A 17,050-nucleotide genomic window follows, 5' to 3' on the forward strand; every position below is an offset into this window, starting at 1 on the left:
ATTTCCATGTAAGCGATTTGATTAAAATTGTTCATATAAAAACATACTGGAGTTACAACCAAGAAAATACAACATAACAGTACACATACATTATTTTATTAAACTATAATAGATCTTCGTACATTCTTTAAGCCAAATTCATACCTATGTACGTATCACAGCGTTTTCTTATGGATCGGTAATGTGTAACTTATCAGCAACTTGATGGGCCTGCCTCATCTTTCATCCTTGCGTCCTTCACAGCCTTGAGCCGTGCTTCTTCTTTTGCCTTCTTCAAAGAATTGATCAAGTTCTTTAAGCGACTCTCAACGTCTTGTTTAGATGACTTTCATATCAAATCTTCAGCAACATCGGCTGGAGTTATGTTCGTCTCTTTCAGCAATCCACTAATGATTCCAAACAACTCATGTGATTCGAGATCCATATAGTTCTTTGCAAGCACCTTAAATGCTTCAAAACAACAATAGGACAACTCGATATGCATATCCATCCTTCCCCTCCGTGTGAGAGAAACGTTAAGCTTGTCTAAAAAGTTTGTTGTGAAGACGATCAACCTCTCTCACTACCACAAGCTGACCATAGCCCATCAATCAAGTGAACAATCGATGTCCTCTATTACAATTATAGACTTACTTGATGTTTCGATCAGTAGCTTCCTCAAATCCGTGTTATCTTTCACGGAGGATAATTCAAGATCATAGATGTCGTATTCCAGAAGGTTCGCCATGGCAGCAATCATGCTAGACTTTCCGGTTCCCGGTGGACCATGAAGAAGATATCCTCGCTTCCATGACTTACCAACCTTCTTATAGTAGTCTTTCGACTCACTGAAGGTCCGAAGATCATCCAAAATAACCTCCTTCTTTACTGGGTCCATTGCAAGAGTATCAAAGGTAGAAGGGTGCTCGAATATGATGTGGCTCCACATACTTCTCCTGTAACCATACCCAATATTCTCACTCTTGTTATTGGTATAAAGCTTGCGTTGCCTTGTTATTACAGCAATAGCCTTTCCTTCATGAAGAACGTGTTGCAGATAAGCGTTTTTGATGGTATCATGATGCTCTCTTCTACATGTGAGCTTGTAGTATCGCTTCTCCTCATCAACACGATTAGAATACAAAGGCTGATGTTGGCGGATGTTTTTCTTCGAAGTCCACCAGATTTTGATGCCTTGGAACTCATTTATTATCTCTACATTTTCGTCCATGCTCAGGACAACGGATTCATTGTCCTTCAACACTTTTGCTCTGAGCCGGTTTGCTCTATCGGAGGAGTTGGTGCTGAGGAACCTCTCGATGGTTGCATATGCTTTGCTTCGCTCAATCTCATCTCCTTCGTATTCATGAAAAGTGATCTCAATATAAGAGCATCTCCAACCCACCCCCAAACTCCATTCCCCCCCCCCCCATTTCTTCCCCCATTCCTCTCCAACCCTACCCCATTTCCATCTCCATTTTTGGAGATATGAATAGTATTCCCCCATATATGGGGGTATACTATTCATATCTCCAAAAATGGAGGTGAAGTTTGGTTGTCAATTTTAGTCCCTCTTATTTTTATTTTATACATTTCTAGTTTATTTTATCTACTAATTATAATTTAAATGCAATATTTAATATTTATAATATCATGTTATATACCAATTTATATTAATTAATCATAAATATAGAATTTAATTAGTAGAGGGGTGTATTTGACAATATATATAAGTTATGAAAATGGAATATTCCAGGAATATACTTTTTGGGGTAAAAAATGGGGTAGAAAATGAAGTAGGGTTGGAGATGAAACACTGTTTACTCAATTTTTTACTCCATTTATGGGGGGAAAACTGGAGATGGTCTAAGGAAACACTTTCGCTAGTAGATTTTAAAGATTTGAATAAATATCATTATGGTTAATGTTTATTATAGTTGCATTCTCAAATTCGCTATATCATTACGACATCCCTTTTCATAGTTTGAATTATGAGTAATGACAAGAAATAGTTTGTATCGATCTGATACACTTCAAGTATAAAGAACAAAAACAATCTAATATAGATAAATAAAGAACAGAAAGTAAAGAACACAAGATATTCTCCAAATTGTCTTTCACCAAGAAAGAGTTTGTTTTTACCAAGAAAACGAGTTTGTCACAAAGACGGTCACAATGGCGATTAACGACACCAAGCCGTTCACAAGACACACATTAGGGTTTCACCCTAATATTGAATATATACTAATCTATACAAGTATATCTCTTGATTGAATGGATTGTATCTTATCTATACTAAGAACAAATCATTATCATAAGGTAATCGGATCTGCTATCTATTCTATACTTATCTGTATCATTTCTTAATATACAAAAGATTACATAGAATGAATGTCTTCACACTGACGCTGATAGACTTTATACGCTGGCGTTGATGGTGAGATGTATACGTTGACGCTGGCAGATAACATGTAGAGTATTTGACTCATCAGATCATAATTTGTGACCTTGTAGATGAGTTATTTGGTTTTAGGTTTTTTCCGCACCCTATCCATGTGTTATAGTTAACACAAGACATGGCAAAGACAAATGAAACCATGATGGGTGAAGTTGAGATTAACAACAAAGTTGTTTGTGTTGAACAACCATGAAAGGCACCATAGTAAGTTGAGGTGGGTGACTGAGAACCGGTAGATGTACACATAAATAAGATAACAAGATGATAATGGCAATTACAATTACAACACTTGATCAAGTTCTACTTCACTTGAGAGATTAATTAGCGAGTGTATTGTTAGCATTTCTTCTTTATTTAGGTGTTGTTTGTTTTTCTTAAAAAAACCTCTTCAAAACTCTTATTGCTGCGCGGCGCAGCACACACGCAACACTTTTTGTCCCGCAGCAGTTTGTTTTCCGGAAGTCTTCGGCGCTTAAAACCTTTGCCTGTGTGCTTCTTGGGGAAGCACTTGTTATACCTCTTCCCACCCCTTCAAATCTAAACCTAAAAAAAATCAACCCCAAAAAACTATCGGTGCCTTTTTTTCCAAAAATTAAACGTGTTTAATATTACATTTTGTAATGGTCCTCCATGAAGTATATTTAATATTACATTTATGGTCCTTTACTTATATATTAAATTCTATTTTCACCCCTTTAACATTTTTATATTAAATTTATATCCCTTTAACTCTTTTCTCCCATTTAATTTACATAAGTTAATTAATTTTAATGTTGTTTTTTAAATAAGTGTCTAGAATTTCATTTTTTATTTTCTTTTTAAATAAGTGTCTATTATTTTGTTTTAATTATGAAATAAAAAATAAAATGGAAAAACAGATTGTAACAAAACATATAAAATATTATATTTTATTATTTCAGTGTTTTAAAACTAAAATTATTAAAATTTCTGTGTTTAAAAACAATTTTCGGTTTATAAAATTAGTTTATTTTAATTTTTTAATGTCTGCAGCAGTCTGCAGATATTAACAAAAACAAACACACTTCTTATTACAGTCTGCAGCCGTTTGGTCCGCAGACTTTTTGAATTTTTGTTTCGAAAAAACAAATAACACCTTAACCTTAAGTCTTTAGAGGCTTTATTTACCTGTGTAGTTATTCTCTAATTGAGGGTTTCAAGAAAAGCACTGATTCCACATTGATTGATGCTGAAGAATACAAAAATAAAAACAAACAGAGGCCACCGGGGATGCGGATAATCAAAGTTATATTTACTCTAATTGGACGACATAAAAGCCTTGGCGTTGTGATTGATCTTAGTGATTGATTCATACCTAGATTTTGTGATCTTCTTAATCAGTGTGATGGTGAACCATTAATTTCCAAGTAAGCGATTTGATTAAAATTGTTCATATAAAAACATACTGGAGTTACAACCAAGCAAATACAACATATCAGTACACACATGATTTTATTAAACTATAATAGATCTTCGTACGTTCTTTAAGCCAAATTCATACCTATGTACGTATCACAGCGTTTTCTTATGGATCAGTAACTTGTAACTTATCAGCTACTTGATGGGCCTGCCTCATCTTTCATCCTTGCGTCCTTCACAGCTTTGAGCCGTGCTTCTTCTTTTGCCTTCTTCAAAGAATTGATCAAGTTTTTTAAGCAACTCTCAACGTCTTGTTTAGCTGACTTTCGTATCAAATCTTCAGCAACATCGGCTGGGGTTATGTTCGTCTCTTTCAGCAATCCACTAATGATTCCAAACAACTCATGTGATTCGAGATCCATATAGCTCTTTGCAAGCACCTTAAATGCTTCAAAACAACAATAGGACAACTCGATATGCATATCCATCCTTCCCCTCCGTGTGAGAGCAACGTCAAGCTTGTCTAAAAAGTTTGTTGTGAAGACGATCAACCTCTCACTACCACAAGCTGACCATAGCCCATCAACGAAGTTCAGAAGCCCAGACAAAGTGACTTCACTTCCCTTATTCTTCTCTTTCTCCTCCTGTGCCTTTTTGAGAATTGGATCCATCGTCTTGTCATCGTCTTGTTATTGGTATAGAGCTTGCGTTGCCTTGTTCTTACAGCAATAGCCTTTCCTTCATGAAGCACGTGTTGCAGATAAGCGTTTTTGATGGTATCACGATGCTCTCTTCTACATGTGAGCTTGTAGTATCGCTTCTCCTCATCAACACGATTAGAATACAAAGGCTGATGTTGGCGGATGTTTTTCTTCGAAGTCCACCAGATTTTGATGTCTTGGAAATCATCTATTACGACGACGTTTTCGTCCATGCTCAGGACAACGGATTCATTGTCGTTGAACACTTTTGCTCTGAGCCGGTTTGCTCTATCGGAGGAGTTGGTGCTGAGGAACCTCTCGATGGCTGCATATGCTTTGCTTCGCTCAATCTCATCTCCTTCGTATTCATGAAAAGTGATCTCAATATAAGGATACACGTAATCACGAACTTTGTAAACATATTGTTCAACATGATCACGAAACTGCGCAGGTAACCATCCACTGAATATTGTCCAGAGGAACATAAGTCCAGCTGCTACAGACCCTAAGTTAGTCATGGCATCCCCAATCATCTTCTTATTATTATTGCTCACAGGTGACACAAAGCTTTTGGTAAATAGGCGTTGTGATGCAGGAGGGGAGGCATTATAGCAAGAAATAAAGTACTGTTTAAGTCTTTTCTCTAATTTCTTTTGTAATTAATTTTCTGAGATCTGGTTAGAAGCCATTCAAGACATATAAAAAGCTGGAAGAGCCAAAAGAGGTCGGCTCGAGTCAACGAATTAGCGTGAAAAGTTAACCCAGCAGGAAGCTTTCCGAGAACAGGTCGTGAGCCTTGACATGATGATGATGGCTTCACAAGAAAATAATATTAACTAGTGGGTTTAAAAACGATTTTCCTTAAAAGACTTTGACTAAGTAAAATGACCATGTATGATTCTTGGATATAAGGTATTTAGCTCAATTTTGTTATTTGTCGAAACGACCACTCTTTCCGAAATAGGACCATTTTTGATTTCAAACAATATATATATATATATATATATATATATATATATATATATATATATATATATATATATATATATATATATATATATATATATATATAAAGTTTGTTTTCTTTTCATTTACATCATACACTTTAAATTTTAAATTCCAAACAAATATAAAGTTGATTTGTTTTCTAAATTTTATTACTATAATAACAAATAAATTCAAAAAAACCACTCCACTATGATGAACATGAAGAACATGCCTCTCTTTTTTTCGTTGTGATTGAAAACATGAAAAAATCAAAAAGATAGTTATCAGGAAGAAGATTAAGATGGAATATCAAGAAGAAATTAAATTGCAAACAGGTTGCATCAAATAACAAAATTGTAGTCCTGAAACAAAAAATATATTTTAAGAATAGTGTACAAAAAATATAGTTTAAGTATGTGTTCAACAAAACTAATTGATAGTGAGTAGTGATTAGTAGATAACTGGTAGATGATATCGTTTTATTAAAGGTTAAGTGAGATAACTTTTAGATTTTGAGAGTTTTGTTTACACTAAACACTAAAAATCTGTAGTGTCAAACGAGATTTTTTGTTCAAAACAGAGTGTTTTATCAACGCTGGAAACTCTCAAACGTTCAGTATCAAACACCGCCTGAGAATAGAATAAAATAGAAAATATATGTTAGCTGATTTAGAAAAATGATTTCATCTAAAATTTCAAATTTTGTTCAGAATTTCATCCTATTCATATGCGTTCACATTTTTCCTTGTATTAGCCCATGTGATATATATATATATATATATATATATATATATATATATATATATATATATATATATATATATATATATATATATATATATATAAAATAGGTTACAACCCATGGGAACTACGGGTAAAATATTTATATTATTAATAAGTTTAAGTTTTTTTAAAACGTTTTTATTGATTATTTAAAATTAATATATGTATTTTGAATATATAAGCAACATTCTTTATGTATAGCTTACATATAAAATCATAACATTGCATCATTATATATATAATTGTAAAAATTGAGAAAAGTAAATAGACAAACAATGATTAATTTTCTAACTTTGGTTATGTAGGATTGTAGGTTGAAATGTTTAGATTGGATAATATTATCATATTAAATGGGTTTATATTCACGTATTTTACTTTGATGTGAATAATAAAATTTGTGAATTTTGAATATCTAAATACTCAGATATAAAATTTTGAAAAATAGCAAAATCTTTGTACGGCGAATCACAAATAGTCAAATACCTTCAAAAGAGTTGAGTTATAGGATAAATATATACTAATTAATCCCAAAAAAATCCTTACACTAATTGCAATGAATCAAGCAAAATCTATAAATATTAAAATCAGAAAATCAATTCAAACCTAAAAAAACAATCAACATCAACTTCAACCATCTTAGTAACACAAAGTATAAATCTAACATTAATTAATAAAGATAAGAACTCAATTAAAACATAGTAATAATAAATAAAGAAACATGATGCAATGCATTCTTTCTTTCCCTTTACAAGCAATAAAAAAACATTATTGGTTTACAAAAAATAACTTAAAAAATCAGGAAAAGTAAAAAAGGAAACATTACTTATTTTCTCAAAACCTTCAAAATTCAGGAAAAAACATATAAAATTCACAAACCTTACCATCAATCACCATTCTTAATACATTGTACTTTGAAAATACAATCCTATGTTGTTAGGAAAAAACATATAAAATTCACAAACCTTACCATCAATCACCATTCTTAACACATTGTATTTTGAAAATACAATCCTATGTTGTTAGGTGCTTGTTTTTTGTTATTTTGCTCAAATCAAACAAGTAAAACAAAATAAAAATAATATTTTGGTCAGGTGAAACAGAATAAAATAATATTTTAATTATATAAACAATGTCATTCTAGGTAAAAGCCCTTTAAAATCCAGATTTCATTAGAGTGATAACATTTAGACATGATGATTTTAACATTTTCCTTTTTTGTTTTGGAAATTTTGGTTAGGTTCATTCCTTAAAAGCACTTTCTAGATAAATGGATTACAGAATTGAGAAAATAGAAGTCAAATTTAAAAAGTCAGTAACAATTCATATGAATGGATTAGATAATATAAATTCATACAATATTACTTTATTTACTCGACAATTCTGTTTCCAGGAACACCGAGACAAAGGGAGTGATGGTGAAAACACACCATGACCACAACCTGACTTGATAGTATACATGCATGAGTTGTTGGACAAAGAGAGTAACATCTTTTCCTGGAACTAACTGGTAGTGACTTAATGATGCTCCCAATAACTTAACCTTCTACAACAGGTACGACATGAATGTCACCATCTCCAACATCTACTACAACACCTGCCATCTCACACTATGCAAATCCAATACGATTAACGTAAGAAGAAATTGGGAAAATACTAATATCATAAGTTCCTCGGTACATAATGTTTTTTTGGGAATTTCATCGAACAGATGTTGTGCATAGCTGAAAACCACACCAACCAACCTTAGATGTTGTGTACCCAATAGCAAGAGCAAGTACTGATTGAACTCTAATATAAATTAATGGTCTCCTGGATCAATGCAAGTAGGTAAATATGCAACCACTATGTGTTCACTCAAAAACAGACTCTTTAGATACTGGAAGATTAAACAGATATTGACAAAGAAACACAAAACATATCAATAGAAGATGATGCATCAAATGATCAAAATTGAAATTGTAATGGACACTTACGATCTTGATAAAAAAAATTACGTTGATTAGATAGTAGGACAATAGTTGGATGATGATTTATAATCTTTAAATAAGTAGAGGAATATGAATTATATGCCCCATTTAAATGATTTGATAAGGATTATTGATTTTGAAGGATGCGGTTTTAAAGGCTATATTTTGTTTCTACAATTGCAAATTGCTAATCGTATCTTTTTTTTTTCAATTCCACTGGCACATATGCCACTCTTCATCATCTTCTTCTCGATCTTGGAACCTAAATGTAAACTAATGCTTAAACAAAATTAGAATAAGATGTTTGGTATATACATGAACATGTATTAAAAAGCTAAGGTGATGGATACCCAAATACGTTAGAGTTTGATTCGATTTATCTATGCATATCGAGAGTGCAGAACCAAAACTTATAAACCATTTGATTTCAGTTATGTTGATGAACATATGAACAGATTAATCCATGATGCGTGATTCGAAATCAATTTCTTCGTAGCTATTTGAATCCGATCAATTATTAGCGCATTCAATCTTGGAGTTAATATATTGAAATTGGAGCAAATGGAGGTGTGATTTGGGGAATGAACGGCTAAGTAGATTGAGTCTAGGGGTTTTAATAGCTCAAGGGCATATTAGGCAATTTACTTAGACGTTTTTGTAGCCTGAGAAGATGCCACGTAGGATCAAAGAGATTCTTTTATTAAGATAGGATATATATATATATATATATATATATATATATATATATATATATATATATATATATATAGAGAGAGAGAGAGAGAGAGAGAAAGAGAGAGATAAGTTCAACTGAGAAAATAAAAAAAGGTTGAGAATGAGGGAATCATTCTCAGCTACTCACTTATTTTTGCCGAAAAAGCCTTCATCGTACCAACGGAAATAAGAAAGGAATACACATGTGTTTTCCAACAAAACATGTTTCTTTAAACTATGTTAATCATTACCTTAATATGTACAAAAACATAGTTTTTTTTTTTTTTTTTTTTTTAATTTTTAAAGAGCTATTTTTATCAAAAAATTATTTTAAATATATCAAAAATCATAATTTTTTATTCACTATAAATAGACATCTTTATTGATATCGTTTTAAGATAAATTAAATTTTTTATTTATCGTTATTCACTAGTGAATAAAAACGCATCAGATTTTTACTACAGTACATTTGTTATTCACTTATAAATAAAAAATATGATTAATTTTTTTTACAGTTTAAGTATCATTTATACTACTTATTCATATATGAATAACAAATTAACTGTAACAAAAATCTGATAAATGTTTTATTCACACACATACACACACACACACACATATATATATATATATAATATGATAATTAATACACATTTTATTCATATATAGATATAATATATGACGAATAGTGATGTAAAAAATTTATTTTAAATAAGAAATTTTTATTACGTGTTATATTCATATATGACTGATACTCAAACTATAAAAAAAGTTAAGTATACGTTTTATTCACAAGTGATTAACGAATGTACTGTAATAAAAATCTGATGGATTTTTATTCATTTATGAATAACGAGAGCTGAAACTTTAAAAGAAAAATAAATGTATTATTTTATTTTAAAACTATATCAATATCAATGTTTATCTATAAAGAATAAAAAAATATGAATTTTGATATATTTAAAATACTTTATCGATAAAAATAGCTTTCTAAAAAAAAGTATGTTTTTTTGTATATTAAGATAATGGTTAGCATAGTTTAAAGAAACATGTTTGGTTGGAAAACACAAGTTTTTCCGTTATCCATTTTCGCCGGTAAGCCTAAGTGTTTTGCGGCAAAATAAATGTGTGGTTGAGAATGATTCTCTCATTCTCCACCTTTTTTTTTCTCAATTAAACCATCCTCTCTCTCTCTCTCTCTCTCTCTATATATATATATATATATATATATATATATATATATATATATATATATATCAACGTTGTAAAAATCGTTCAACGGTAGCTTGACGGTTGACTAGTGTTAATGGATTAATCGGTCTTGGCGGGATTGATCGTAGATTAATCGGGGACCATAGATTATTAATAAAATATTAAAATTAATCAAATATTAATATATTTTAAGAAAAGCAAGTACTTCAAAATTAAAAAATAAGAAATTTTGTAATTTGAAAATTTGAAAATGCAAAAATATAAACATTTTGGTATAATATTTGAAGCTTTGAAATTTTGAAAATTTTGGAGTAAAAAAAATGATATTTTTGAATTTTTTTTAAAAAAATAATTTTTTTGACTTTTTTTAGATTTGTTGACTTTTGTTGACCGATTAATCCAGCCAAACCCGATTAATCCTAAATTTCCGATTAATACCTTAATCCCCGACGGTTGGAGAACGTCAAACAATTAATCCACGACTAATCGCCGATTAATCTCGATTTCTACAACCATGATATGTATATATATATATATATATATATATATAGAGAGAGAGAGAGAGAGAGGTTCGAATGTTTATTACATCTATTGTGTGCTAAAATGCACCAATAAGAATTTAGTAATAATTATATGTATATTAAATGTTATCCATACTTATAACTCATTTTTATAGAAACTAATTAAATTTATGATTAATATCAATGATAATATTCTTTCAGAATAAATTTATATCTTAAATAATGAGAGTATATTCCACCAGAATGAAAGTGTATTCTAGTTACACTCTCATTCTTCATATTTCATGCAACTTTATTGTATTTTAAGTGTGTGAGTTCTGAAACAAAATACGAACTCATATATAAAAACGTAGATACGAATTCATTCTAAAAAAATGTCATTGCTAACATTAATGACGAATTTAATTAGTTTCCATAAAAAAAGAATTATAATTATGGATATCATTTAATATACATATAATTATGGAAATAATTTAATATCTATATTTATTTAATTAAATAATTATTTAATTACTAAATACCTATTGTTGTATTCTCGCAAACAATAAATATAAGAAATAAAATAATCTAGCTCAATATATATATATTAAAAAACAATGCAAAATTATTATATTTAAATGTCCACAAATGTTATAGAATAGAAAAAAAATTACATAAATGGTTCATTTGATTTATCAAAAATCGCAAACTCAGTCCCTAACTTTGTTTTTTAATATGTGTAGTCTTTGTGGTTTCGATGTTTTGTATGGCTAGTCCCTAATCAACATATATTGACTTTTATACCATTTTTAATGTTAGTATTGCTCTTATAATTCCAATTAAAGAAAAAAATACCATCCCAACCCACTCATACTTTTATTTCACCTTAACATATCTCCCTAATTTCTTTCTTCTTATCTCGTCCCCTATGCATTGCATTGAAGTGTCTCCCTCACCTCCATAGATTACACATCCAACGTCCAGAAAGAAAGAAAGAAACAGAGTAATTTACCCTATCCAGCACAATCACATCGTCGGTGAGGGATGATAGGAGATAAAGCTTCTATCTGACGATTTGTGGATAAGCATATGTGTGACATCCCCAAAAATCACGGCCAGAAAAGACCGATTTTGTTTATGCTTTGTTTAAAAATCAGAGTAACAGTTTAAATAAAAGTGTTGCGGAATTTGTCCCAAAACAAAATATGATAGAGATTTATCAAAAACATTTCCGTAGAAATGTATTTCATTAAAAAGACTCGGGATGTCATGTTCGATACAGATCATAAGCATAAACAATACAACATAGGCCTTACTACATTAGTCCGTATTTACAGGCCTAAAATCCATTAATCTCCCATCCCAAGATATCAAATCTATGCTCATGCACCACTACCTGTAATACAAGAAACTGAGTGAGTCAGGCTTGGGAGCCTGGTGAGCACATAGGGTTTTCAACCCACAATAAATAAGTTTATTAATTTCCTCAACCAACAATAACCCGATTACCCGTTCCCGTTATCCTCACATTACGTCCCTAAACATCTATCATAAGGGACCTATCCTAAGGATTATCATCGGGACGGACACTACTGCTAAGGGGATTCCTCAGCAATAAATGTCCTTAAGGCAACCATGTGGGGGATGGAGTACATCTGGTGAGCACACAGTTCAAATAAACACCTACAGGTTGCGAGCCTGCTAGTGTTCCACTGGACTGTCTAGAATAGTCCGTGGTCGTCATCTATACTCCCCTAGATGACTGGATCATCAATAACATCTATAACGAGGCCTCTCATTATTTCATTTTATCACACAGCAACTAATACATCTACCCATGTTTTACCCCAACATTTTCGTAGATATAAAATAAATATACATTTTAAATCATTGAAAACATGTATAAAAATGTTCATCCAGCATAGATAGCAAGTATTCAGGTAATATGCACACATAGCACGTAATTTATATAAAATACTTCATATCTATGTGTAAGATGAAAGTAACTATGCACTCACTTGAAAAGGTGGTGAATCCGAACTCAGACAGCGCTTCGCTTCTTAAAAATAATTTCCTTCGACGAAACCTAGTATTATTACCACTAGAGTTTAGTCTATTATTCGCCGAGACTAATTAATAATCTAGCTATTATTACTATTATATAAGCGTCAAACAATACTTATATAGCCCATAATAATAGCCCAAGTACTTATTATAAGTTCCTAATAACATTACTATAATTAAATAAACGATATATTAAAAATAGCGTAGGCGTAGCTCACTTACAGCAGGTTTTATAGAAAACCGAGCTTTGCTTGGAGCAGCGTTCCCGAGCCGAAAAGCTCTTCTTCTCGGAGCCTTCGAGCACTCCGGGGCTTCCGCCTCGTGCTAGGGAGGTTCCCTAGGCTTTTCGGGGGGTTTCGGGGCTAGAGAGAGGTTCTAGAGAGAGAGAGAGAGAGAGAGAGAGAGAGTAAAGAGAAGAAAGAATGAGAAAGGTGTGAAGAAAATGAGGGTGGGAGAGGTTCTATTTATAGGTTGAAAATGGCTGAACTTGGTGCCACATGTCACCATCTAGTGGCAAGACTTGGGGAGAAAGCAATGGCCAAGATTATGCCACATCACCCATTTTCGCACAGCACACTTCCGACTTCTAAAATCCGTAACTTTCACATACGACCTCTGTAACGACCCAATTTTCACGACCAAAAATTTTGTTTTAAAACATTACTTCAGAAAATATTAATAACTAAAAACATTGTTGATCAAACCAACGTGAACCATGTCTAAAAGCCAAATCATACAACCAATCAAAATATCAGAGTACAAATCCCAGTGAAGCTCGTAAATGCGGAAACCAGAGAGTGTGTGTGTGACATGCTGCTACCGCGCTGGCTCCTTTCCCCTAGCTGAGGAGGTACCTGAAACCAAAACTGAAAACCGTAAGCACAAAGCTTAGTGAGTTCCCCCATCGTACCACATACCATACAAACACATAACATACATACTGCCAGGCCATTATGGGGTGCCGTCCTACCCGTGTCAAGCCATTCTGGGGTGCTGACTACCTGTGTCAAGCCACTCTGGGGTGCTGACTACCCATCGGTCCTAACAACCGATCCTCGGGGACTAGTCCCCTCTTACTACCTTTATCACATATAACATAACAAGCCAGCATGCAAACATATCATCACGTACTGTCAGACATATCTGGGGTGTCTGACCTACCCTTCGGTCCTAACAACCGAACTCTACAACTATCACATATACATATCATGCCAGCATATAACATATCAGGTAGTAGCAAACCTAGATGATATCACAAAGACAATCATCTAACATACAACTCCTACCAGTGGGCCGGCATTGTGGCCGTAGACCCACCGCTACTGGAAGGTAACTCACCTCGAAGTAGCTGCTGATCTGATCGGGAACTGACTGTCTACTGCTGCTCCGGAAATCCTCCGGCTGCAATTCCCACAACGTACCCAATCAAACACTGCTAACTGTCCTTTGGGTAAAATGACCATTTTACCCCCGATCATGCCCTAAGTCACAGACAGAGTCAACTTTCAGTTGACCCGACTCGCCGAGTTGGCTTTCCAACTCGCCGAGTCCCTACCCAAACGATTGTCCGGGATCCCATTTCTACTCGTCGAGTTAGGCGACGACTCGACGAGTTCTCCTTCTAAACTGATATTCAAGTCCTTCATCCTACTCGCCGAGTTGTATGAACAACTCGTCGAGTTCATCTTCATCCGATGAACACTTATGCTAAGACTCGCCGAGTCTGTTCTTGGTCTAAGGAGATTGCCTTGAACTCGCCGAGTCAGGGCATTGACTCGCCGAGTACCTCCAAAGATGAGTTCAGCTTCCGATTCACTGAGTCACACCCCATGACTCACTGCTCACTCGACACTACGAAAAGGGGACAAACTCGGAGACTCGCGAACAGACTCGCCGAGTCACATGAACGACTCGCCGAGTCGTTGCCATGCACCCACTAAATACACGGATTTGCTCGATTCCAGTCCATGTCATTCACAGATCTGGACTTCTAGGACACGAATCACACGTAAAGTTTCCAACTTTACGTGTAGATATTCACCAATATGGATTTTAGGGCTCAAAATGCCTCAAAAGGGTAGATCTAGGGTGGACAAGCAACATGGGACCAAAAAGCTAACAAATCTGAGCTCCTGGAGCTCAATCCTGCCTAGATCTAGAGGCCAATCAACTTATTACAAACCCTCAAGTATGCACAATCTTGGAAATGGCTCAAAAAGGACTTTAATGGAGCTATAAGGGACAATAAGCTTAAAAACAGAGGGGAAACGAGCTATACCTTAGGGGAAACGTTGGAATGGCACAGAGATGCTTGGCCTCCTTCTCCTCTTCTTGATTCCCTCTTCTTTTTCCTCAAAAACTTCAAGAACACCACAAAAACACTTCAAACTTCACAAGGAAGCAAGGCTAGAGAGAGATACAGGGCTCTGAGGGTGAATGGGGGCGAGGTTGGGGCGGATATGTTGTTTAAATAGGGTGCAAACCCCTGAAACTTAGGGTTTCAACCAACAATTGTGACTCGCCGAGTCCAGGATATGGACTCGCCGAGTCGACAACTTAAACGTGTCCCGGGTCCCGCATCTACTCGGCGAGTCAGACCTGTGACTCGCCGAGTCCAAGGTTAAAAGAAGAGAAATACTCAAATAAGATTTACGTACCAGGAACCAGGTGCTACAACCTCCGTTTTTGACGTTCTTTATATCTACCGATCTTAAATTTAACAGTACGAGGAGATTATACTGTTAAATGTCCGCGAAAAATTCATAACTTCTACATACGAACTCTGTTTTCGTCTGTCTTTTTACCGTTGAGTTCCTATTAATGAGATATTCAATTCTCATTTAGGTCGCGTAGGCCAAAAACCGCTCGAACTAAAATTCAAGTTTCGGGCCGTGCACTGCTATGCCAAATCTTAGAAAATTCATAACTTCCTTATACGACGTCAGATTTGGGCGTTCTTTTTTTTGTATGTTCTCGGTTTAACAGATACTACAACTTTTATTTGGATCGATAAGGCTAAAAAGTCCCTTATCAAAAATTCACTATTTACGTCTCCCGGTGCCGTGCCTGTTTTGTAGTAAAACTTCGACGGGCCATAATTTCTTCGTTATAACTCGGATTTCGGCGTTCTTTATATGTACGGAAACCTTATAACATATACTACAACTTGGTTAAGATTATTTATTCTAAATAATCTTTTGGCGAAAAGTTGTTTTCGACCCCTATTATCTCTAAATTGACTAGCCCGGATCTACAGGCGTTACAATATGGACCGGGCGATACCGACACAGGTACCAACTTGCATTCTTCGGGCTGGTTCTTGTCAACCACATTTCCCATTCGGTTCTATCTATTCCAAGTAAAAACTTTTACCTGGCTTGGAGCAGTTCAACATAGTGTTGAATTTGTTCAACATAGGAAGTCGAAATGATATGATATTTTTTTTTTGTAGTTTAATGTTTGTACTTAATTTTAAACTATAATGTTACTTTATTTGCTTACATGTTCATTAAGTTATGAGAAATTATATACCCTCCTATTTTATTCTCTTATCATATTCCTACACACTTAAGATTGTGCACTTGTCATATTCCTACACACTTAAGATTGTGTACTTAATTTTAAACTATAATGTTCGGCTAATTTAAATAAACGAACATGAACAACCCTTTGTTCGTATTCGTTTACAGGCCTGCATACATGAGTTGCCTTTATTAAATATAACAATTATTATATCTAGGATAGGTTTTACCAATTAGTCATCCTGTTGAATATGAATAGACACAATATTCTTATACGTTTAATCATATAGGAAAATTGGATTGAAGATGTCTAAGATTAGCCATACTCAGACATAACGCCACCACAAGAATTAGTGTTGAGTTTTCAGATGACTTTACAAGGAGTAAACATCTGTATATTGATTTGTTTTTTTTACCTTGGTTTTCTTATATTTTATTAAAACCATGCTTGCTACATGGAATGATGAGTATTGTTCGCATTCATAGTCATTTTTTAAAAATTTTATTTGATGCGATTAAGAATATTATCTGTACTCTATATTGATGTTATGGATCAACACATTCTCATTTTCACCGAATAATTTCATTGTCTAACTTATTTTAATGTGTGTTCATAAAGACTTTAAAGGTGAGATTAAAACAAAAATGACTTTAAGAATGCCTCAGGCATGTGTATTACTTAAAACTATGTTATGATATTGTATTGTTACATTTCTCGCTAAATCAAACTTTGTTTTCAAAATTTGGGACCATTATTTCCGCAAACATAAACTTTAAACTTTTGAGA

At 33.5% G+C, this 17,050-nt stretch overlaps 2 pseudogenes; both read right to left on the reverse strand.

Annotated features, from left to right (window-relative positions):
• Window positions 1-320: 320 nt before the first annotated feature.
• Window positions 321-1,820, reverse strand: LOC145064082 (AAA-ATPase ASD, mitochondrial pseudogene; annotated as a pseudogene).
• A 1,914-nt stretch (window positions 1,821-3,734) lies between these two features.
• LOC145062201 (AAA-ATPase At3g28580 pseudogene) lies at window positions 3,735-5,175 on the reverse strand (annotated as a pseudogene).
• Between the last annotated feature and the right edge of the window lie 11,875 nt (window positions 5,176-17,050).

The sequence above is a fragment of the Lactuca serriola genome, chromosome 7 (assembly GCF_051521515.1).
Source record: "Lactuca serriola cultivar US96UC23 chromosome 7, Lser_US96UC23_V15, whole genome shotgun sequence".
Taxonomy (NCBI): domain Eukaryota; kingdom Viridiplantae; phylum Streptophyta; class Magnoliopsida; order Asterales; family Asteraceae; genus Lactuca; species Lactuca serriola.